Source organism: Passer domesticus, chromosome Z (genome assembly GCF_036417665.1).
Source record: "Passer domesticus isolate bPasDom1 chromosome Z, bPasDom1.hap1, whole genome shotgun sequence".
NCBI classification, from domain to species: Eukaryota; Metazoa; Chordata; class Aves; order Passeriformes; family Passeridae; genus Passer; species Passer domesticus.
Genome location: NC_087512.1, coordinates 78,888,374 through 78,912,113, shown reverse-complemented (window position 1 = coordinate 78,912,113; position 23,740 = coordinate 78,888,374). Strand labels below are relative to the sequence as shown.

General features: G+C 40.4%; 1 protein-coding gene across 5 annotated transcripts in view; it reads left to right on the top strand.

Moving 5' to 3' along the window:
• MARCHF3 (membrane associated ring-CH-type finger 3) overlaps window positions 1–23,740 on the top strand; it is a 64,119-nt gene that overhangs the window by 3,142 nt on the left and 37,237 nt on the right. Inside the window, exon 3 of one of the 5 annotated variants that reach the window (XM_064403940.1) lies at window positions 1,919–2,001. The exons of the other annotated variants lie outside the window; for them this stretch is intronic. The gene's annotated coding sequence lies outside the window, so the exon portion shown is untranslated. The remainder of the gene's footprint in view (window positions 1–1,918; window positions 2,002–23,740) is intronic. 5 annotated transcript variants of the gene reach the window in all.

Below are 23,740 nucleotides of genomic sequence, written 5' to 3'. Positions count from 1 at the left end.
GTGCTACAGATATTTTTTAGTGTCCTTGCTCTGGTACACCCCTGCACACAGCAAAGAATCTCACATCTTTCTTTCTGGTGATTCCTGAACCTGTTTTCAGAGCAATACAAAGCAACAGGGAGGGGGAAAGAGTATCTGGAATCTCTCTCACTTTGCTCTCATTTAAGCTTCATGCAAGGCAGTGTAGACCAGAATTAATTACTAATTCTAATTATACTTTGTGTCTTGGAGATATTGATGATATTTTCAATTTCAAATTTATGCATCTGCAGCTTCTTTCTTTTTTTTTAATTTTTTTTTTTTTCCACTGCAGCAACAAAGCCAGGAAAGCTCTTGAACACATGCCTATTTTAAGCCTGCCAGCAGTCCCTTTGACTTAATTCAGCTGAGTGGCCCAGGGTGGCCCAGGGCAATTGTTTGGTATAAAAATCTCTCTTTCATGATGGCAGTCAAAATTGTTGTGGTTTTTTCTCCATGGTTTTGAGGGAAGAGGAGGTGGGGGAGAAGGGAAGAAGTTGTTTATTCCTGAAGCCTCACACGACTTGGCCAAGCTCTTCTGGGTAAACCCTCAAAATGGGGATTCTTGTGTGTCAAAAATGCTGGTGTCTTGGGACTTGCTGTCACCCTGAAAGAACTCTGGGTTTTATGTGATACTCATTCATTCCAGACAGTTTTAGGAGGCCTTTTTCATTCCCACAACACTTTATTATAATAAAACCACTGTAAGATCTGCCTCAGACATGTCTGTTTCTGACCTGGAGCATGTCCATACCTTGGCATTTTACCATCCTTCCACACTTCCTTGTCTTCAGTTTTTTTCTGCCTTAACCTCTTGCACTTTCCTGGGTTTTTTCCCCCAATTTGCTGGTGATCACAGTGACATTTCCTTGATGATGTCTCAGGGAGGGGTGCCCATAGAAAACTGCTTGTGGTGGGACCAGTTTGGGGGATAATCCAGCACCCAAACCTGTGAGTCACCAGGGGAAAGGAGGGGACAAGGATCAGCACCTGGGTTAAAGGGAATGTGGCAGTGACACTGATGAAATTTGACTGAAACGTGGCCCAATTGGTTTGCTGAATATCACCTCATAAATTCCTGATCTTTGGACCCTCCCTGGCTCTTGAACTGAAAGCTGCACCTTCCCATCCTTATTTTCCTTTGATACATGGATGTTGTAATGAATTCCCAGTGCATTTGTTGTGCTCTGTTCTGAGAAATTATGATTATTAGCACAGTTTCCTAACAACCATCTTCCTCTTGGAGTTGTCACTCAGTTTGATTTTCTTGTACCAGAGATTAGCAACATCAGACTCATTCCTGCTGCTGAGACCCAGTGTTTGACACCCTGGTATCTGAAAATACACAGGAAAGATGAGGGGGTTATTTATAAAACAGATTGTGGGCAAAAGGCTTGTAGCCAGTATGAAGAAAATGAGGCATACTTGAAAGAGGTGATAGCAAAAGTGCCTACAGATTACCTGTCTTTAAATTCAGTATTATATTGAAGTTATGAACAAATCTGTCCCTGATATTACCATGGGGTAATATGCATGAATATCTGTTAGTCTTTTGTCTCATTTAAAACGCTCTTCTGGTTGGTTTTTTTGGTTCGTTTGGTTTGTTGGTTTTTTTTTGGGTTTGGTTTTTTTTTGTAAATTAGTAATTGGTTCCCAGCACAGAAGCTACCACTGTAAGGAATCTGTGTTAAATTTTAAAGATTACCTCTATCAGTTTTTAAACAATCTCTTATTAAATGTATTACATAAACATTTTTAAAATGTCATTTCCTAAGAGTTTCTGAGACATCTTTAAGCTGCTTTCACCTACTTCTGGAGGTTTGGAAGAGCAGGGTGTTGGGCAGCAGTGGCAGGGGAGGTGCAGAGCTGTTACTAATTCACAGCGAATTTCCTTTCTCAGGTCACTTACAGGTCAAAGCCAGAGCTTTCCAGTGGGCTTTAACAGATAAATAACCAGTATAACTCCAGCCAGTCTTCAGAAAGGTAATTTTCATTCAAACAGGTATTTAAAAGGAGGAGAGAGATATTTCTAAATTCGAGTACCTGTGATTTAAAAGTATTAACATTTAACGCAGTATTTTAGTCTTAGTGATTATTCAAAATGAGGTTTTATATTTTCCTTTTGCTTTCCAGCATTGCAAGTGACTTTTCCTTGTACTTCTGCCCCTCTTTGGATTGAATTCTGCTGTCTGCCCCTCAGTGTCTGTGTGAGGAAGTTTTCTCCCGTGCAGCCACTGCCAATGTAAATTCAAAGAGCAATTACTAGAGAGTTTTGAACATTATGCCCTAATACTTTTTATCAGAAACACATAAGAACTGCAATTCTGCTATCTCTGTGAGGATAATATTAGCAGAGTTCTCATCATCTTTGCACTGTCCTTACTGGAGCCTTAGCTTTGTGTTAAGAGCTCTTCTGGAGGCATTCCATAAAATTAAATGGAGATTAAAACTAATTGGTTTCTATGTTTCTAAGGCACTGTAAAAACTTGATATAATAAGTTGAGGAAATTGTCTTTTTGAAAGTTTTTTTTTTTCTGCCGTTGAAAAATTTTATCACTAAAGAGTTATTTTTCTCTCCCATCCTATAAAACTTTTATTAGTGGCAAAGAATAATTCATTATATGTCTTAAAAGAAAACTGTAAACAATAAGAAATAAGAATCAATGTGATCATTGAGCACAATTTATATCCCCAAAGTTTCAGTCATGCAAAAGCAAATTACAGGAGAACTTCCAATATCTCATTTATTATATTCTGCTGATATTAGTCATGGTGAGCTTCTGGCTAGAAAGATGAAAAATGCAGTTTTCATATTTAATACCTGATATTTAAGCTTTGAAAATCCCACAAAAAATGGAATGAGGAGGTGATTTAGTGGCATAACACGGGACAGGAAATGTCACAGCCTTTAGAAGCCACACCAGTGCATTTTGTGACCTTTGCTGTTGTCCTTTGGTACTCTTCTGAAATCCACTATGAATTTCTCTGCTTAGGAAGAACTTTTTCTTCAGTCATTCACCATTGTCTGCAGAGAGGTTATTTCCACAGTGAGGAAAACTGAGAGTGCTCTGGGTTTTTGTGCTGCTGACCAAATCTTTGGAGCAGGATCCTCACTGGACCTTCTCTGATTTTTGACTCTTCTCATCTCTGCCTCTGTTTCCAAAACTCAAGCCGAGTCTTGGTGTTCTTATCTGAAAATACATTTAGAGGGGATTAGCTGAGGCATGGGAGTCAAGACACTTTTGAAATGCATGGCATTATAATCTGAAATAATTCAGTGCCCCCTGTTAGGAACAGTTTTTGATTTAATCCACTCATAATGCAAAGGGAGAAATACAGTGTCAAGAGGAAAAAAAAACTTGCATGTAATCATGTGAAAGCTAGGTAGATACTTTTACTTTAATTTCTAGGTTACCTTACATTCTGTTTTACTCAGTTAATCTTGGCTGTGAGGTGTCTGTTGCCCAATCCAAATATTTGGCTCCCGTCTAAATTAAATTTGAATACTTTGAGTGATTTGCCAGTGTTTTGTTTGCTCTCAGTGAAGTCAGAGAGCACACCAGTGGCTATTCAGATTTTTTTTCCCTAAGATGTATGAATATTTTAAATGGAAATCCTTGCTAAAAAGTATTTGTGTATTTAGTATCAGCAAAGGATTACAAACTGACCTCTGAGCCAGAAGGGGAGAGGCAGAGATGCTTTCTCAGGTCTGTGAGATCTTCAGCATTCTGTAGGGGAACCTTCAAGTTTTTTTTAGGAAATGGAAAAAGAAACTGACTCAGGTTTATCTTTGAAAATTGCAGTTATTAAAACAAAAAAAAAGGGGGGGGGCAATAAACTTGTTATTAATTTAAGCAGAATTTTTGAGCTATGCAGAAATCTTTTCTGCATCCCAGCAACTTGCAGGAGTGTATTCACTAGTGCCAGACTGAGACTGGCTCTGGTTACTAGTAGGAAACATCTCCTCATGCTGATTTAGGTGGTTGCAGAGATACCCAGAAGCCTGGGGTTATTTAGCTGAAAGTAGGTTTATACTAGAGTATAAACCTACTTTCAGCTAAATAACCCCAGGAAGTCCTGAGCAGAAATAACCCAAACACAGGGTACACCATGCAGGTGACTGCTGCAGAAACCTGTGGAAATTTCTGGGCTCACATTTCCACATAAAATTCTCTGGATTGAGCACTTTTAACTTCAGGCAATATGCTTCAAATCAGCCCCTTTTGAAAAGAGAATTCAGGGGGGCATTTTTCTTCTCAGGGGACTTTCAGTGCCATGGAAGGTTTTGGTAAAATTTCAGATCCATCATCTTCATCATGTTTTGGATCTGACCATGAGGTCTGTAGGCACAACCTGGAATTCCCTCCCTTTTCAAGCTATGGATTTGTGTCCTGGCTGTTGGAAGGAGTTTGAGGTCTGACTATCCAGGCTTCAAAATCTTGAGAGAGGCTGCTGCAAACACATCTGTGGCTGCCCAGCCATTTGTGCTGGGTCTGGCTGGGGTGGAGGTAATTCCCTTGAGTAGAAGTCCATAAATTGCTGAGGTTTTGGATTTTGGCTGGACTGTGTTGTTGAGGTTTTTGCTCTCTGTGCCTCCTCTGTTTCCTGCCCCCACAGCTTGTAGGTTTTTGGGGGATGACCTGTGCTGGCCAAAGGGTTTTGCACAGAATTTGTTGTCATTCCCAGCAATAAAACCTTGGGTAGGGGAAGGTGGATTGGGGGTCCTGCCCCACAGCTGGCATAAAGCTTTAATTGACTGTGGTGTTTATTAGCATCAGTAAACACAAATGAATATATAAATATTGTTGTGAAGCTGTTACAACCCAGTCAGTCTGAAGCATTTGATAATTTGTAAAAAGCTAGTGTAGAAAAAGAGCTGTATCGTATTTCACCCCTGCAATGGGATTTCATCCAACATTTTCCCTTTTATCCAGTGATCAGGTTGTGGCACCATGCATTTGCTGCCAGTCTCCACTGGGACCATCTCCATCATTCCTTTTGCTTCCCTCTGAAGCCCCTGCTCCAGATGAGCTTCATGTTTCACCCATTAAACTGCTGAATCCTGTCCCCAGAGCTGAGGGTCACCCTGGGAATGTGGTGGCAAAACAAATCTTTGTTTTCCTTTGCTGTGAGTGCCACCACTAAAGCTGAAACCTGTTTCTTTTCTGTTAAGTGAGGTAATGGATAACCAGCAGTGAATTTGAACGCTGCCCTACAGACAATTAACTGCAGATTGCTCTAACCTTGTTTTTCCCACTGGCCACAGCAGTCCTTGATCTGCCACCTTCTCTCTGGATGCCTCCTTGGAACCGAATTTAAATAATTTTCAAAGTCCCACACGACTTTGCCTGCTTGACACCTCTCTTCTGCAGTGTGTTGCATCCACATGAATCCTCTCTCTGGCCACTCAGGCCTGTCTCATTTCATGCTTTGGCTGAGTCTCTTGAAAACCATCTCCGTGTTTCCATTTGTGCTGCCCTGTGTGGGAGGCTCTTCACGGTGCTGTCACCTGGATGTTCTTGCTGGTGCAGTGGAGGTGGACGGGGTGACTTCTGGAGGCCCCTTCCAGCCTCATCCTGGCTGTGGTTCCACTTGGAAGAGCTATTTTTCAGCATTAGATATCTGTCATTAGAGCTGACTGTCCATTTTAGTTGAGCTCCAGCCCTATCTCATCATTAATTGCTGTAACACTATAAAAGGGGAGTTGTCTAGATGTGAGCACCATTTTGCCTAAATAAGCTGTCACATCTCCCTCTAATTTACACCCTGTTGCTTCTTTCTTCTTGGATTTAAAATACCCTAGGCTGAGGAGTTCACTTATTGTTCCTATTTGGGAAATATCTCATATATTTACACAACAATTAAGAAACTAGCAATAAATAATTTTTGGGTGCAGTGACACCATCAATTCATAGCTGTGGCCTTCCAGAGGAGCATTGCTGCAAGTCTGCACGTGGTGTCCATGTGTTCATGTGCTGACAGGTTCTGGAAAGCCAAAATGAGCCCCAGTTGAGGCTGGAGGTCTCCACGAGCACTCTCACCCACCCTGCTGTCACCAAACAAACTGCCCCAGACCACGGGGGCACTTTGAGACTCTGCCTTCACAAAATCCAAGAGGATTTCCAGAGCTAACAAAGGCTGGTGTGCACTTTTTTTTTTTTTTTTTTTTTTGCTCTTTGCTCTCTGGATATTTGAAAAATTGTTGTGGTAATGAGGTTGTGGTAAATGTATCTCTCCTGCCTTTAAGGTTTTGATAGTAAAAATGATGGGGTCTCATTTAACCTGAAAAAGAAGAGGAATTATTTATTTATCTCTGAACTGCTGATTAGTCCCTGTAATATTCAAGGTGTTTAAGCAACACAGAACAACAATGGAGGCACAACAGTGCTTAGAAATACAGGTTTGAAGGCTGTGCTGTTGACCTTCCAGCAGCCTGTGTTCAATAATTATACTTCAAAAGAATGGGGATACTTTAAGTTTGTTCACTGAGGGAGTTTATAGACACTTGGTGTCTGTAGGTGGTCAGTTGTAATGTGAATATTCTCTATCCTGTGTGGATTCTGTAGAGTACATTACTTATGCAAAGTAATCTGTAAATATCTGAACACAACTTTTTAAAAAATCTATTTTCCTTCCTTTCTGAACTTAACAAGTATTAAACCAATTAACAAGTATTAAAACCAATATTAAAACCAATTCTGTCTTGGTGCTGCTTGTGACTAAATTAATTTTTTAAGGGCATCCTTATGAATAAAATCTCAGTAGTGGTGCTAGGATTTAACACATTTCTCAGTTGCAGGCATAATGCTAAAGAAAACTTGAATTATCTTTTGGCTCTTGTTCAAACAGTGAATCCCAGACAACTCCTAAAGCTTCACCCTTACTAGTGTGCAGTCAGTGTTGCCCAGGAGAGTTCAAGGGTTTTCTGGGCGTTTGTAAATTGGGCTCTTTCATCTCACCTGGGCAGTTTGCAGTGGAGACATAGGTAAGAATTTCAGAAAAAAAAAAAAACAAAAAACCAAAACAAAAAAAACCCCAACCAAACAAAAAAAAAACCCAACCAAACAAAAAAAACCCCACCAAAAAAACAAAACAAAAAACCAAACCCAAACAAACAAAAAAAAACCAAAAAAAACCACAACCAAAAAAAACCCCAAAAACCAACCTACCAACCAAACAACAAAAAAAAAACAACACCAAAAAAACCACCAAGCCCTTTTAGCAGCACCCTTGCATCTGTGGAAGGACCAGTTTAAGCCCAGAGTTACAGATACATTGGGTTTAGACACACAGCAGCCACAAATTGCAATGCAAACAGACCTGCGTGTCCTACCTCATTTAAAAAAAAGCAGTTTTGTGTGTTGTGTGATCCAGTTGGTCTATTAAGCAAAAGCTGAAATTCCTCCCTTTTCACGTTTTTTAGTTTCTCTGCATCATGCTGGAGCAGCCAGCAGAGTCTAACACCAGAGAAAATATGGGGGTTTAAAGCAGGAGACAAAATCCTGAATGGAAACAACCTTTCAGAAAACTGTAAATTAGTACAGAAGGAGATCCAGTGAACGAATTGCTGTCTTCTTTAAGGAAAGGTTAAAATCTGCCTCACACTGGTCATTTTTTTTGTGGCTGTATAAATGTTTTGTGGGAATCAGCAGAAGCCTAGTGTTTCTCCACTAACTTGTGGTAAATATAAATATTCTCAACCTCTCTCCCTTCCTCTCTCAGTGGCAAATGAATTTACCAGGATTGAATATAAGTATTTGCAAATCTCCTTCTTTACTGAGATATTTTTATTTTTCTGTTCCTCTCTCAGTTCTGAAACTGCCCCTTCCTTGTAGACAAGAGCTTTGGGTGGTTTCTGATATTTTCTGATGTTTCTAATGTCTGAATGAGCCTGTGTGTCAGTGTGGTCACAGAGACCTCCTCAGAATCAAAATCTGGCCATTTTCAGGCAAAACCAATACTTTCATCCCCAGAAAGGAATCTGAGGGAGCACGGGTGGACAGACTGGAATGGGAAGATGAACTGTGCTCAGTGCAAGTTCAGGTGGAAAGCAAGGCTGTGTCTGGAGGCACTTTGGATTTGTGTAACCTTTGTTCCACAGCTGACCTAAATCTGCTCACTTTTGGTTGTGCTGCTCAGAGCACAACTCAGGCTACGTGGTGCTTTGAAAAAGTGATGGAAAATTTTCCTGCAGAACCCTGCTATTCTGTAAACTAACCAACTTCCACACTTCATCTGTACTGAATATTGCTGCCGTGGCAGCATGGCCTCTGGAGAGACAAAATTCAGCCCAGCAGCTAAAAAGGGAAATTTGCCAGCCTATTCCTGCCACTGCAAGAGGGAGAAAGGCAGGCAGTACTTCCTTCCACCTTGGTTTTATTATTTGCAGAATGAATATGACTGCCTGAAAGTGATGGTTTCATATTTTAGTGTGGGTCCACTTGGCTAGAAAGGTTGCAGTAGCCTGGCATGCCACCCAAAACTTCAGTAAATTTGTTTATCTGTGATGGTCAAACCCTTCAGGACATCTTCTAAAGCAGTACCAGATATGCTGTCTTCCTTCTTTTGGTAGATTATTACCCCTTTCAGCAGTGATCATCAATCACTGGGTTTTCCTTAATGGCAGGGAATGAATGATAGCCAAAGGCAAGAGTGATTTGTCTTTCCTTAGCTTTGCATTTCACTTCCCTGTGCTGAGGAAGTTACACAGTTCATTCTGCTCCAAGGTTGGCTCAGGCTTCTGCATGAAATTATTGTGATCAAAGCTTCACTTCAGAAAGGAGTTTGAAGAGGTCATTTAAAAAGGACAGAATAGCATTTCTTGGCTTTTAAAACTTGCCAGTCTTCAGTTCTTGTAGTTGCACAAATGTATTCCCCCTTCCAGGAAAAGCTTTGATTTTTGTTTATTGGTTGCTTTGGCTTTGTTGGAATTGAGGTTTTTGTGGTTTTTTTTTTTTTTTTTTTGGCCTGAATTTTGTTTTGTGTTGTGCCATTGATGAGTTAGTGCTGGTTGATTACCATTTCCCTGTCTCCATTTTCCCTCTGCCATGGTTTGTTACCTTTCTCCTCTGCTTCCCCTCATCTTCTTCTTCTCTCTTGTCCTTGCTGGTGCCCCCACCCACACCCCTCAGGGCTTCCCAGCAGCAGGAGCCACCAGCCCCTCTCAGTTCTAACTCCTGTAATTCCTGTTACAATTCCTGTTGGCTGCACAAGTTCTGGGACAAAAGGCCCTTTGCACTGCATTTTTCACGCTGACAATGACCTTTTCCAGGTGAACATGGCCCTCACCCACTGGGGCATTTCAAAGCTGTTGACCAAACCTTTTTGGCAGTGCATTCCAGTGCCTCACCCTTATCACAAACAGCAGAATCTGTTTCATTAACCACTGGGGGAAATAATTGTCCTCTGCAGATGTCTGCTTCTGATAAACTCCACTTATGGATCTGTGGACCTTTCCAGACGGAGCAGTGGGAAACCCAATTTCTGCTCCATTTGATGTGGTCCTGGATCCACAGAGAGTTCACTATTCCACATGTAAAACTCCAGCCACCTGCAGTAGGCTGATTCTGTTAAATTCATTGCCCCACTGTAAACAGCAAGTGGAAATACTAATTTATTATTCAGCACCTTTCCAAGGGCAGAATTTTGGACAGAGACCAATGAAAAGATTACTTTTTAGGCAATGAACCAAGCCCTGGATTTCAAACTTTGTGTGCCACTGTCGTGGTGATAACTCCAGTGCAGGGGGCACGAGGGCAGAATCCTCTACCCTCAGTTTCCTGCCCAAGCAGGTGTGGCTGAAGCCTTTTGGCTCCTACTTTTCTCTGGATTTATGATTTATGAGTCACTTAGCACAAATTATTGAAGTATTTTGCCAATTACCAAAAGGGAGGTGAGGACACTCTTGAATTCCTGCAAGTTATTTGCAGGAACAGGAATAAAATCCACAAATTCCTGGGCTTTAGGATAACCAGGAGCTTGTATAGGACGGTGGCTGATTGCACCTGATTGTGGATCTCTGGCTGGGAGTTTAATCCTGTTGTTTCTGAAAGACATTTCTGCACCACATCAAAGATTTCCGAAGTGTCGTGCAACAATATAGGGGTGTTTAAAAGTGTACATGAGGGTGCTGTGCTCTTGCCAACAGCATTTTCCCAGCCAGAATATTTTTTTTCCTTCCCCAGTGTGTTACATTTTATAGCTTGGTTCACTTTTTAAGGGCTCCTGGCAGGTCCTTAAACTCTGGGCTCCATCCAGGAGTAGCAGCCAAAATGAAGCTATGCCAAAAACCAGCTACTGTGCTGTTGATTTGTTCATTTTTGTTACAGGCACAAATTACAGTATTTAGCAAGCAGTCATTCCCTGGCATTTGCAGCAGTGGCTGAGTTTTTCATTGTCGTATTATTAAATTAAAAATAACAATATTAGTCATAAAAAAGTCATGAAAGGCCTAAAGCAGGGTCTTGGGACTTAGTACTACACATAACTTAGATATGATCTGAGCTGTTAATTTGGGGGTTTTTTCTGCTTTTTTAAGGGAAAACTTTTTTTTTTTAAATTTTTTTGGGTTTTTTTTAAACTGATCACCTTTTAAAAGCTCATGTTTCTTGTGTTTGGGAAGAATCAGTAGCCCAATTTCCTCCCAGTACTCTAGGATGTCACCACAAACTGTGTGTGTACACCAATGAATACACACACAAAATATTTATATTTAAGCCAGACATTAAAACACTTGAAGCTGATTTACTGGATGTCTTCAGAGTATTGAAAAAAAAAAAAAGAAAAATCCCACATTTTCAGAGTATTTAAAAAAACATTCAGCCTTCTCTGGGGGTGGAGGGTGGGGGAAGCAGCTGGGAAGGAGGTAGCAGCAGATTTTTAGTACATGCTACCAAAAATAGTTTAGGGTTTTCCTTACACAGAAACACAGAACCTAAAAGAGAAATAAACCCATGCATTTTGTGTCTCCTCAAATTCTCTGCCTGGAAATATTTTGACTAAACCTTTGGGGTGTAGATGTGGTATTTATTTTCAATCTCCTCTTCTGGTTTTCCTTCTGGCTTGAGGGTTTTTTGAAATATACATAAATTGGAATAAGAGTTTGGTCAGGCTCTCCTGGCAAAAGCAGAGCAGAGGCTTTCACAGAGCTCTCTGTGCCCTTTATTTTTTATTAGAAGCCAGTTAGATTTAACAAACCCACACCCAGTGTTTTAAATATTTAATCTCTTGCTTGTTTCATCTCTTACTTAAAAATATTACAAAATAGAGGGGGTTTTTTTTAGTCTGATGAGTTCTTCTGCTTCAGAAACGGAGAAATCAAATCTCTAATATTCCTAAAAGCAGAGAGAAATACTCTCAGGGTGATAAAGCTGGGTCTTTATGTGAAAAGTGACACTGAGAGCACCAACACATTTCCCTGTCATTTGTGGATCTTTTTAATGGGCAAAAATCCATATTGGCAGCCTTGTGTGTCAGCCCTACTCCTGTGTAATTTCAATCTTGTCTAAACTCTGTTTTCCTTGGGAGAATTACCATTTCTCATCCTGTGAAAAGGAGCAGAGCCTTTCAGTGCTGCTAAAAATCTTCTGACTTTCCCAGGCAGCTTTTGAGACAGGAAAGCAGGGGTTGTGAGTGTAACCTAACTTTTCAAGATACAAATACTTGCCAGAATATTTGCTTTCTGTGTTTGCAGAGGCAGCTTCTCTTGTGTGATCAGGTCAGGCAGCCTCTGAGCCCAACACCTCTGTGAGACATTAACCCAGCAAGAAAGAATGAAGAGGTTTAATTTTTTTCCCCTAGGAAATGTTTCCTCCTAGCTGGAGGCTTGTGTGAAAGAGATTTCTACAGAATAATTTAAAAAAAAAAAAAAAGGCATACAGTGAAAATCCAGTGTCCTGCTCTTTTCCCAGAGGGTGGGAAAGATATTTAGCTTTACAAACGTTTGCAAATCTCTGTTTTCTCATTAATTTTGTCCATTGACCTCCCAAATTTTTAGATGCCGCTAATTGCATATAATTCTGTGTATATCTTGTAGGGGAGGAGAGGGCAGCTGGGTGAAGAGGGGGAAGAGAAGTTACCCAGAAAAAGAGAGTTTTAGCACAGGGAAACAAAGCTTAAGGCTGAGATGCAAGAGCTGAGGGGAGAGGAGAGTACAAAATTGTGTATATCTGAAAGGAAAAGATTAAACCCAATGAATTCCACTGAGGAGAAGGCATTGCAAACTCAAACAAAATTATAAAAAAAGAAAAAAAGAAGAAAAAGCCAAAATAAAAAGCCAGGAGTCACAGTATAAATTACTTATCTCTTTCTTGTTTGAAGGAAGAAGTGATTTGATCTGCGTGCTTCCAAAGAGGATTTTAAACCTGAAATTCTTTCACAGGTTTCTGAGTGCTAAATGAAGAGCAGGGGAGGTGCTGATAGGAATGGCAGCAGGGGCTTCTCCAGCTGCCTCTGAGATGATTTTACAGCACACTGGAACAGGGGTTGTGAGTCCACAAGTCATTCACCAGCCCCAGTGCCAGCTAGTCCTGAGGATTTTACTTTTTACACCACTTTTGGTTGGTTTTAAGTCCCCTTACCAGACGCTGGTCTGTCAAAATCAGGGAAGATAAAGCTGTGCCTGCTTAGCATGCTTAAAAATAAAACCACAAACCTTTTTTTTTTCTTCATAGCCAGGATTTTTCTCTCCTTTTTAAGGAAGTAGAAAGAACAGAGTGACACAGATGAGGATTATAGCTTGCTTTATGGCATGGTCTTCTCATAAGAAGGTATAACATCCTCTTCACTTATCTTCTGAACATTTTTTTTTTAATTAAATAGTCACCTCAGAGAATGCCATTGCTACTTGATGATGAGTAGCTTTTGCAATTCTTGGCAGTGGGTAGGAAATTTGTAAGTGTGCTGTACCTTCTGTAGTCATGACAATGGACAATGGCATGCAAAAATTTCTGTCTAAATTACAAATTAAAACTAACGTAAAAGTTAAAAAACTACTGTTAGGAAAAGGTCTTTGTCCCACAGCAGTAACCACTCACTGTTTTGTGTGGTTTGTTTGGGTTTGTTTTGTTAAGTGACCTGGCAGAGTGAGTTTTTCTGGTAAAACTGCCATAATTCCTCTCACCATTCATCATGTCCTGTGTGTTCAAAAACATAATTCTCTGGATTTTATGCTGTCATGCATGTTCAGGTGTACTCCACACCCCAGGAAGTCTCTCTGTTTGCTGGAATGCATCTTCTGTGGCCTCAGTTAAAAGAATAATTTAAAAAGAGCCAAATAACTTCACTAAATTAAATTAAATTAATTTAACTTAATGTTATGAATTTTAATGAAGTTAAATTAAATAACTTCATTAAATTTCTTTTATTTTTCTATCCTGGAGCTGACATGCAGCCCTTTGTGTGGCATGCACATGGCACATCCCCTTGCTTGCTGCTGGATAAACAGGAGAGTATCACAGGCTGTGAGGCTTTGGGGGTGAATTATGGACAGGAAAAAAATAAAAAAGCACTGTGAGACAAAGCAGAGAGGACCAGTTTTAATTTGCTCTTGGTGTGTTCTGTTGGGGTGGTGTGACCTACCCAGTTCTGGTGTCACATTTTGGGTGTGGGATGTGCAAAACACCCAGCGGTGGAAGGGCTTTGTTTTTTAAACTTCTAAATTTATTTTTTTTTTCCCTTTCATTGTTCTGTTTCTTGGCAGGAAGGAAAATAACCCACCTCTGCAGAAAGTGCTGTCAGAGATGCATTTACTCTCTGGGACATAGAGTGCTGCATTTGCCTTTGGCCTTTTTATAGCACTCTCCCTGGCCATGCAGTTTTCTTAATGGAGCCACGTGCCTGAGCCTTTCAGCTGAAAGAAACATTTCAGCATTAATGGCTAAGAAGGAGTTTGGGCTCTGTGTGTGCAAGGAAGGAACTCAGGAATGCTCTTGGGGGCAGCTGTACAAGCCCAGGTGGTTGTGGCTCTGCTGAAAGGATGAGAACTCTGTAAGGATGGAAAAGGAAGACAAAATTTTAAAGCATTTGATGAAATACAGCAAGATTGTACTGTATGAAAGGAACTTGTGTTCCTCTTGCCATATGTGTGGGTTCTTATTTGATTTATTTATTTTTTAATGCAATAAAGTAGAATAAGGAGGAATGGAAGTGCTCAGCTCTATCAGTTCTGTCCTTCCATGGTCACATTTTTAACCACTTTTAACAGTTTTTAACCACTTTTAACCATTGAGCTGTTAAAGTATCTGTGAGCTAGAAGTGGTAGAAAAATGTTGCATACCATTCAGCTCTTTCAAAATCCTGAGTTATTTTGAAGAATTATGCATTTCACGATTAATTAGTTTTCCTCCAGCTGAATACCCCTGTGGGAATAAGTTTGGCTGATGCACAGTTCACATGCAAAATCAGGCATTGCAGAGGTTTCATGGGTACATTTTTGCAAGTTTTTAAGGTATTTAATTTACAAAGCAGTGTGGGGAAATTTAAAAAAAAAAAAAAAGTTTTCAGGGAAATGTCTCTTTGCTTTGGAAGTGCCATCCAAAAGTGCACAGGGAGCTGCAGCACAGGAATTGTCATTCTGGGTTTGAAGGAAAGAAAGGAAAATATATCCAGGGTGAAGCCTGCTTCTTCATTTTGCTTTGCACACGTTGGTTTTTAGATGTTGGTGTTTGTGACTGTGGTTTGGAGAGGAAGGGATTTGTACACAGGATTTGTATTTTTGTTCTTTTAAAACTTCCCCATATCAAAGAAAATTACTTTCATACAGCCTACTAAGATATGTGGGAGAGAACAGGAATATGTTTGTGGGAGTGGAAAAATGCTTCTTTTTTAGGCACGCTAAGCTTTGAAATCTTCTTGTGAAGTTTTCATGCCAGGTGTGACAAAATAATGTGAAAGTAAGCATAGTATAAGTAAGCATAAGATAGTAAGCTTTAAAAGGCAGAAATCACAGTTACTGATAACTGTGCAACATCTGAAATGCAATTTTAAAACTGAGAGTTAAGAGCAGATACACAAATCACAGGCATGGATAACCTGAAGTACATTTGAATATATAATCTAATTATTGTGTTTTAAAGGTTCCTGAAGCTCTTATCCCAGAAGAAAATGGGAGAAAATGCAGAAGAAGATGGGTTTTAATTTTGTACAGTGAACAGTTATATTTGTGTTCATGACAGAACTAGAACTTTATTATTGTAATCTCAAGAAAACAAGACTGGGGGCAGGTGGGTGTCTTCAAAGTCATAGAAAACCAAATGAAGTTTTAGCGTTTGTGCAATGTTAGTGTGAATGACTGGCTAAAGGTACAAACTCAGTGCTTCTGAATATGTTTGGGATGGTCATAAAAGTCTCACAAGTGCATTGTACTCGGTTTTGGTAAATAATTAAACACATGTTGTGGGACTGAAGCACTAAAAGCTCTGTGTGAGTGCTTGGAACTCAGCTGGTGGGAGCAGCAGCCCTTGGAAGGCAGCTCTTCTCCACAGGGAATTCTCAAGCAGCTTGGCTATGTTTAGCCTGCAAGATTTTTGTCAAAAAAAGGCTGAACAAATAATCTTTTGATTTTACTGCCACGAGTTTAGAGAAGCTGCCTACCAAGGAATAATCAAATGGGCTGTGAGTACCTGGTGCTTTCTTTTGCATCACACACCTGACTGCCCTTCTGCTTCTGCAGAATTGAATTCTGGAAGAAAAGCATTCCTAGAAAGGGGCACTGAAAAGTTTAAAGTCATCTCTGCCTTTTACCTAAGCTCAAAAAACCACACTGCCCATACATGCTGTTGCTGTTCTGGAGCTGGATTGTGATTCCCACCCAAACCTGGATATACTGGAGCTGCATGCCAGCTTTCCTTGCATTAAGCTTTAACAGAAGAATGTTATAAATGAGAAGCTCGACTAGGCCAATATTCAAGCAGCAATCAATTTATTAATTAATATGGTAAAGTATGAGCCATACAGCGCTGAGTACAGTGGGGGAAATTTTCCCTCCAACTGCACACAGATAGTTGAGGTTTACAGATATTTATAGGGGTACTCATAAACTTTCTCAGCAGTTTTTATTCCCAAGTTTTATGTCGCAATTCTATACAGTATTGTGATTTAGTTTTTCTCAGGATGCATCCCAGAAAGGAGTATCCCCAGATGGGGGGGTCCAGCTTTCAAAAGAAGAAAGAAGTCTCCCAGCTGGTAAGGTCCAGATTCCAGATGTGGGTCCACCTTTTAATTGCAAGGACTATCAATCTCATACCAGTGATGTCCAGCTTCCCTTGGTCGAAACTATCAATCCTGGAGTTGATGTTCATCTTCCTTTCTCAAGCTGCTTTTCACTGTTTTGTTAAGGCATCGAGATAAGCATGTTTCCTTTTCATATATTCTAAAGCTATAGTTCCAAAAATCCTTACTACAAGCAATATTCTAAAATTGTACTTCAAAAGGTTATTATTGCAAAACTCTTTTTAGCTAGAAGCAGAAAGTTCCTGTCAAACAGCAATATACTTAAAGCTTCAATTCGAATGCTCCTAAATCAACTTAAGACTTATAAAGGTTAATTGTGAACAAAGGATAGGTTCAAGGGCCTTCTCCCATGCTTTACTCCCTCAGTTATTTATTAGATTTGTCTTTATAACTGTCCTGTGGTCACACATATCACAGTCACAGATGCACACATTTCCTGTATGCACCTGACACAAAACTCAGCTTTGCATTTCACACGAAGGGTGCCCAGCTGAGGCACAGATCTGCCCCCACAGCCTCGTGCTGGAGCCACTCTGAGCCTGCCAGGCTGATGCATCTCAGGGAAACCTCTTTTCCACCTGCTGGTCTGATGATGCACGAAGCTGTAGCAAAACATTCATTCCCAGAGCCGGGAATTATTGTCTCTTGTGCCTATGGCTTCATAAGTGACTGGGTGAATTTTGGGGCAGAGAGCAGCTGCACAGATTTTACTCACAGCCAGTTTTACTCTCAACACACCCTAAAATCCACTAAACTCCCTGTAAACATTGAAAGCCTCCCAAAACAGGAGGAAATAAACTCATTGAAAAGACATAGTTCTTCTTCATAAGATGACCACTAAGATGCAATTCTTACCAGTGGTGGAATAAATCCTATTATTCCTTATCAGATATAAAAGGAAAATATGTGATAATTTGTAGCCCAGGTTAAGTTATGGATTGGTATCTACGAATGATGAGTTAAATATTCTTTGCTTGAGATCTCTGTCCCGCTCTAGTGCTGTGGCAGCTAAAAACTGTGGTGTAGGTACAGCATAACTTTAATTTTCACACCCTGCAACCTCACCTGAAGTGTTGGAAAGGCTGCTCTGCCTGCCTCAGGACTGCTATGAGGCATTTCTGGCTGACTTGGGTTTTGAGATGCTGAAAGTAAAACTAGCCACCCAATATTTGACACAAAACAGCTGAATATCAAGTAAAGAATCAGAGAGAAATAACGCAATAATAATTTTGTCAGCTGGCCCAAAGGAGCTGAGTTTAATTGCTGTAAATTCTGTTTCTTAGAATGGTTAGCATTTCTAATTAGCAATTTTGTCAACTGGGCTTCCAAGCCTGTTCAGCAAACGTGCAGAATATTTGATCTTGCCAAGAACCTACTGAAGTGGACGCTTTTTTAATCGGTAGGATCACAATGGCCAATGCAACATCAAGGAAATCCTGACCCTACTGAATTCAGTGGCAAACTTTTCCTGAAAATCAGTGGATTCAGGTCATCTTAGGTGCTGGGTCAGAGCCCCTGAAAGCTGCTGGAGGTAGATGGAAGGCTCCTGGTGGGATCTGAGGAAGTCAGCAGGACAGGATGTGTTCCTTTTCTTCTTTCCTCTGCTTGTGTTGCAATATTGGATTTGCATCTGGCTAAAGTCCCTCACGATGAGCTCACCCCTCTGTCTGCTGCTGGGCTTTGTGCCTGTCCACATGAACTTCACAAAAATCTGGGGTTTTTCCCTCGGTTTGGAGTTGTAAAAAACTTGTTTTCCAGGTGTCATGAGGCTGATGCTACTCTTGGGTCAGTCCAAAAAATGTGACAGGACCAAGCTGCCAGGCCCCATTAGGTGCCAAATAAATTTTGGAAGAAAGCAACTCTGTTGTTCTGTATCCTGTTTCCTTATTTGGTCCCTAGGAATGCAATTACTTAAAAATTTAAAGCCTAAAATTAAAAACAACGTTCTTTTTGTTAACCTCAGCCCTTGCAGAAAATTAGTAAATACTTACTAAATACATACAATTGGGTCAAATGTTCCAGAGAATACATAGATTTAATTTTATTTTTTTTTCAAGAGAATAAAATAAAGCAAAATATATTATAAATCTGTGCTTGGCAGAAGGAGAGAAGCATTGGATTACACCAGACACAGGTTTAAGAATGAAATACTGGTAGATAGTGTGAAAGTAGTAAATTCAGTATTACAGTACTAATATTGAGATTGTATGTACAATACCCAGACTTTACCCACAGCCAGTTTTACTCTCAACACACCCTAAAATTCACTGAAAGCCTCTTAAAATAGGAGGAAGTAAACTCCTTGAAAACATATAATTCATCTTAATAAGATGACCACTAAGAGGCAATTCTTACCAGTGGTGGAATAAATCCTATTACTCCTTATCAGATATAAAAAGGGAAATATGTGATCAGCTATAGCCCAGGTTAACTGCTTTTTCTGCTTTTTGAGCATGCAGACAGGCATGCAAACCCAAAATGCTTCATGGTTTCATAAAACCTAGCAGAAAGTGATCCCAGGAAAGTCTTCTAAAATTGAAATTAATTAGAAACTTGGTGCAGCAGTCATGTCTCCAGCTCTCCACATATTCCAAATTTTCCAGAAAAGCCTACCTTATAAAAAAAAAAAAAAGATAGCATTAGCATAGACAGCACTTCAACAGGACCAAAAGTCATAGTTTTGCATCATGTTTTTCCTCACAATTTAACTGTAGGTGCTTTTAAGAAGTACTGAAAGTGAAGCATGACACTCAGTTTTGGGAAAACTTGAAAAGAAACCACTTGAGAAAGCTGCCTTTCTCTCTCTGCTCCTCCTTTAGCTGGGACACAATGCTAATTTCCACCAAGTGAGACCCAAGGCAGCTCCTTGCACTCAGCAGCCCTAAAAACAATGGGATAATCAGCTTGGACAGCGTGTGCTGATCCCCAGAAAATGAGTAAAAGATTGTGTCAGCTGATGAGCAAATGGTAAATTTTATGGGAGGGACCCAACCTTTTTCCCCTGTAAATGTTTTTCTCTGTGGTTGCATGGCCAAGGAACTCCCTGATAATAATGATGAATGGCTGAGGTGCTCTCTCAGAATAAAGGGGTTTTTTTCACAGCAGCATTATCTTAAAAATGCTGAGGATAAGAAGTTTCATGAATCTGGGATTTATCCTTTGGAGTAATTAACAGCCCACTGAGCTGAGGATTTCTTCCTCTGTTCTTTGTGGGAAAAATAATAAAATTGGTAATAGTTGCCATTCATTTTTATTTAATGGAGTGGTGAGTTTGTTTTTTGTTTTTTGTTTTTTTTTTTTTTTTCCCTTTCTTTTTCTTTTTTTTTTTTTTTTTTTTTTTGTTAGCAGAATCAGGAAATTAACAATCTTGTTAATGTGTTCTGCTCTAAGGTGTTGGTTGTCATTGCAACGCTGCTCTGCCAAGGACAAAGGAATGGCAAATAACTTTGGATAATGTAGTCTATAAATTGCTTTCACCTGAAGAGTTAGTGCATTCCTGTGCTGAGCAGATCCTAGAAAAATGAATGTTAATTAACTGAGTGGTAGTCATTTGTTTCAAAGGAAAAAAATTAGGAGTAGGGAAAAAATGTTATTAAGAGAGAGCAGAGATATCATCTACTTTTAATTATTCAACAGTATTTTGTAGGGATGAATCATTGCTGGCACTGCTAAAGCAGAGACAAAATATTTGGTCTAACACTGTAAAAAAAACCTCTAAATGCTCAAGACAGATCTTGGATGTTTTTCCTTTGATTTGTGCAGATCTTTATTGAGTTTTATTTTGTGGAATCACACAGAACCACAGAATCTATTAGGCTGGGAAAGAGCTCTGAGTCCAGCCTGTCAGCCAAGTCATTCCATAAACCCCTCCAGGGACAGTGACTCCACCACCTCCCTGGGCAGTCCCTTCCCATGAGCAATCACCAATCCATTTCTGATCAATTTCACCAATCACCAATCAATTTCCGATCAATTTCACCAATCATCAATCAATTTCTTCACTTGTGTGAAGTAATTCCCCCTCTAGTCCCACCTAAACCTCTCCTGGTGCAGTTTGGACTAAGTGAAAGTGGAGTTTTTTTAATTTTTTTTTTACCTGTTTTACTTTTTTTTGTTTATTTGTTTGGTGGTTGGTTTTTTTTTTTAGTATTTATTTTTTTTTTTAGTATCTACTTGTAATACAGAACTGCTGAATTTTGAGGACAAAATTTCCGTGTCTAACTTTTATGGCTTTGTAGAGAAAAAAAAAAATTCCTTGTAACTTTTTTGGCTTTATGTGTGTAGAGAAGCACATTGGCTTGGATAGAGCACACTGACCATGACAGACTCTTTTACCTCCACTCAGTTTCACTGATTTTTTTAAAAGTTGGCTGTTCTGTGGGGGATGTGGAGGCATTTCATGCAGTCTCTGCAAGACTGGGGATTGCTGGAATGAGGGGAAATAGTCAAAGCCAGGAAATAAATCTGTGGTTCACCAAGCTTGCTTGATGAACTGCTGCTCAGATGCTGGGTATCTTTTTAGAAGGAATAATTTAAAAAAAGGTACAGGCCATGTTTTTCTTCCTGGTATAAAGCAGCAGTGGAGATGGCCACTGGAATTTTAGAGTAGAGCTCTGATAGATAGAGGTGACCAATGCTTGGATTTTTTTTTTTTTTTATTCTGTCACACTCATATTAGGCTGCCTAAACTTTACAGCAAGTGTTGTAACACCACTAAGCAAGTCTTAAAGTATTAACACATAAAATTTGCAAAGGCATGTCTGTGTTAAAATGCAAAGGAAAAAAAAAAAACAAACAACAAAACAACACTAGCAAAAGAATAATTTCTGTCATCATCAAGCTCTTTGTGGCTTGATGATGACAGTCAGGATGAACAGGTAAATTTTTCAGAAGGTTAACCAAAAGATACAGGCAACTGGCATAAAGCTTTTATTGACTGTGATGTTTATTAGGATGTGACAGCAAACACAAATTAATAAATACTGTTGTGAGGCTGTTACAACCCAGGCAGTCTGAAGCTTTTTAGAATTGGCACTTTATAAAAGGCTGGTGTGGAAAGAAACTGGCCACATTTCACCCCTGCAATGGGATTTCATCCAACATTTTAACTTTTATCCAGTGATCAGGTTATGGCACCATACAGTGGCTGCCAGACTCCATAATTCCTTTTTTTCCTTCTCTCTGAAGCCCCTGTTCCAGGTGAGCTTCATGTTTCACCCATTAAACTGCTGAGGATCACCCTGGTCACTTCTGGGGATGAGGTCAGGAGGGTGATGCTGCTGCAGAGCTGCAGTTGTTCAGCTCTTTCTGCATTTCATCATTTTTGGAGACCTGGGATTGCTGGAATTCAGAGAGGTTTAAAGCTGCACCCTCAGAATGCTGGCTGCTGCTTTGGGGTGAGGTGCTGACCCATAACCTGGTGTTCCACTGGTGCCTAACCCTTCCATTGAGCCACCATCAGTGACACACTGATGGAGAAGAAATAATCCAAGATGTTTAGATTGCAGCTGAAGTGCAATTTTTTTTTTTATTTTTTTCTTTTTCATCTGGGCTCTGCTGTCCCAGTTCTCATTGTAATCAGTGCTTTACCTCAAAGAGAGCAGGAGAAGCACTAGGCAGGGTCAGAGTCTGCAATCCTTTCTTATCCACCTGTTTTTTGGTTTTTTGTTTTTTTTTTTTTTTTTCCACCTCTGTGTGAGCTGGGTGCTTTACAAGCCTCACTGGGCTGAGCACTGGGCAGATTAGTTTTCTCCAAACTGGCTTATGGTTTAGGAAATTGGTTTTCTGAGGGCTTAAAAAATAAAAATTGTAAATCTGACACAAGGTCAGTGTTGGTTCTTTGCTTATCTACTCTGGGCTGTTTATGAGAGGCATCAAATGCATTTATCTCTAAAACACTTGGAAATAAAACCATGTAGCATTTCATGGCTGTAGCTGGAATATAAAGGCCTTGTTTAAGCCCTTGGTATCTTCACATGAGGACAGGTTTACACCGTCATCTTTGGGATTTTTGCCCCCAGTTTAGTCCTTAGGATCTCTGTGGAACAGAACAAAATCCCTCCTGTGGATGCCACTGGAGATGTCATGAACTTTATTTTACAGAGATCCTGAGGCTGCTCCTTCCTGAGGTGAACTCTGCCAAATCATGTCTGAGGGGGCTGGTGCAGCACAGGGAGGAGTTATTAATTCAGCGTCAATGGGAATCAATAACACACTTTGTTTAAGCTTTGCTTTCCACGACCAGCCCCTGAAGACCTTCAGGAGCTGGAAATCGAATCCCAGCTCTCTTTTCTCCTCCCCTCAAATTGCAGATCCACTTTTTCACAGCTGCTGAAGTTGTGGTGTCTCTGACTTGGTGCATGCACCTCTGTCAGGACAGGCAGGGAGATGAATGTGGGAGCTAACCTGCCCATTCCTGACCTCCCACTTGTGTCCTTTACCTTCCAATCCATGCAGCATAAAAGGACAGTTTCCCTTGCAGCAGCTTATTTTAAATGTAGACATGTTCTGAAGCCCAGGAGATCAAAGCATTCCCAACAGCGCGAGAGGAACTCATCCACAGCAGAGCCCTCAAAGCCAGCTCCTTGCCTGTAAGCTGATTTCATTGTGCAGCAAGGGCTGGTGGCTCACTTTCTGTGGCTACAGGGTTCTGTGACAATCCTGCTTTTAGGAACACATCTTGGGCTGGCAGTAATTGGCAGCTGCCAGGCTGGTGTGGGCTATCAGCTGTGACACGCCACCCAGAGTTAATTTCTAGCTGTTGTTGGACTGTCATTATGAACAGCCAGGGGTTTATAAAGACTGAAAAAACTGCAGTGGAGAGGATCAGCTGGGAGTATTTCACTGGACATTGCTGCTGTAAGCAGGCTCTGCTGCCACTGAGGTTTAGGAATTAGGGACAGCTCCCTCAGCTCTTTGAAATATTTTTTACATGTACAGGTTGCTTGTGCTCGCTGGCACTCAACCCACTCAAACAGAATCCAGACAGAGATTGATTTAATAGCTTCTATCAACTAAATCAAATTAAATAATGAAATATCAAATGGAAAAATGAAAAAACTGAGAGCGACTGCAGCTCAGTTTCCCCGTGTTTTGTACAAATCTGTGTTAAAGCCACAAGGGCAGCTCCATCCCAGCTCACTTGGGTTGTGGCTGACAGAGCTTCACCCTTTGCCTGCTCACACTTTTTTAGGAGCACAACCTGCTTGGGGGCATGCAAACATGTCTTTTTTTTTCTCTCTCCCCCCTGAAGACTCAAAAGGCAATGAATCTGTTCTCAGTTGCACACACAAAAAACCACCCCCAAAATCCAAGTGAAATTTTCTCCCTCACCTCCTCCAGTGCTGGCTTGTTCCAATTAATTGCCTTTGTTGATCATTAGGCTTCTGTTGTTTTACTTTTGACAAAAGACAAGTGTGCTCTGGCCTGGGCCGAGGTTCTTGAGTACTTTGGGGCTGAGACAGTGAATTTCCTGTCTCTGTTTTGCTCATTT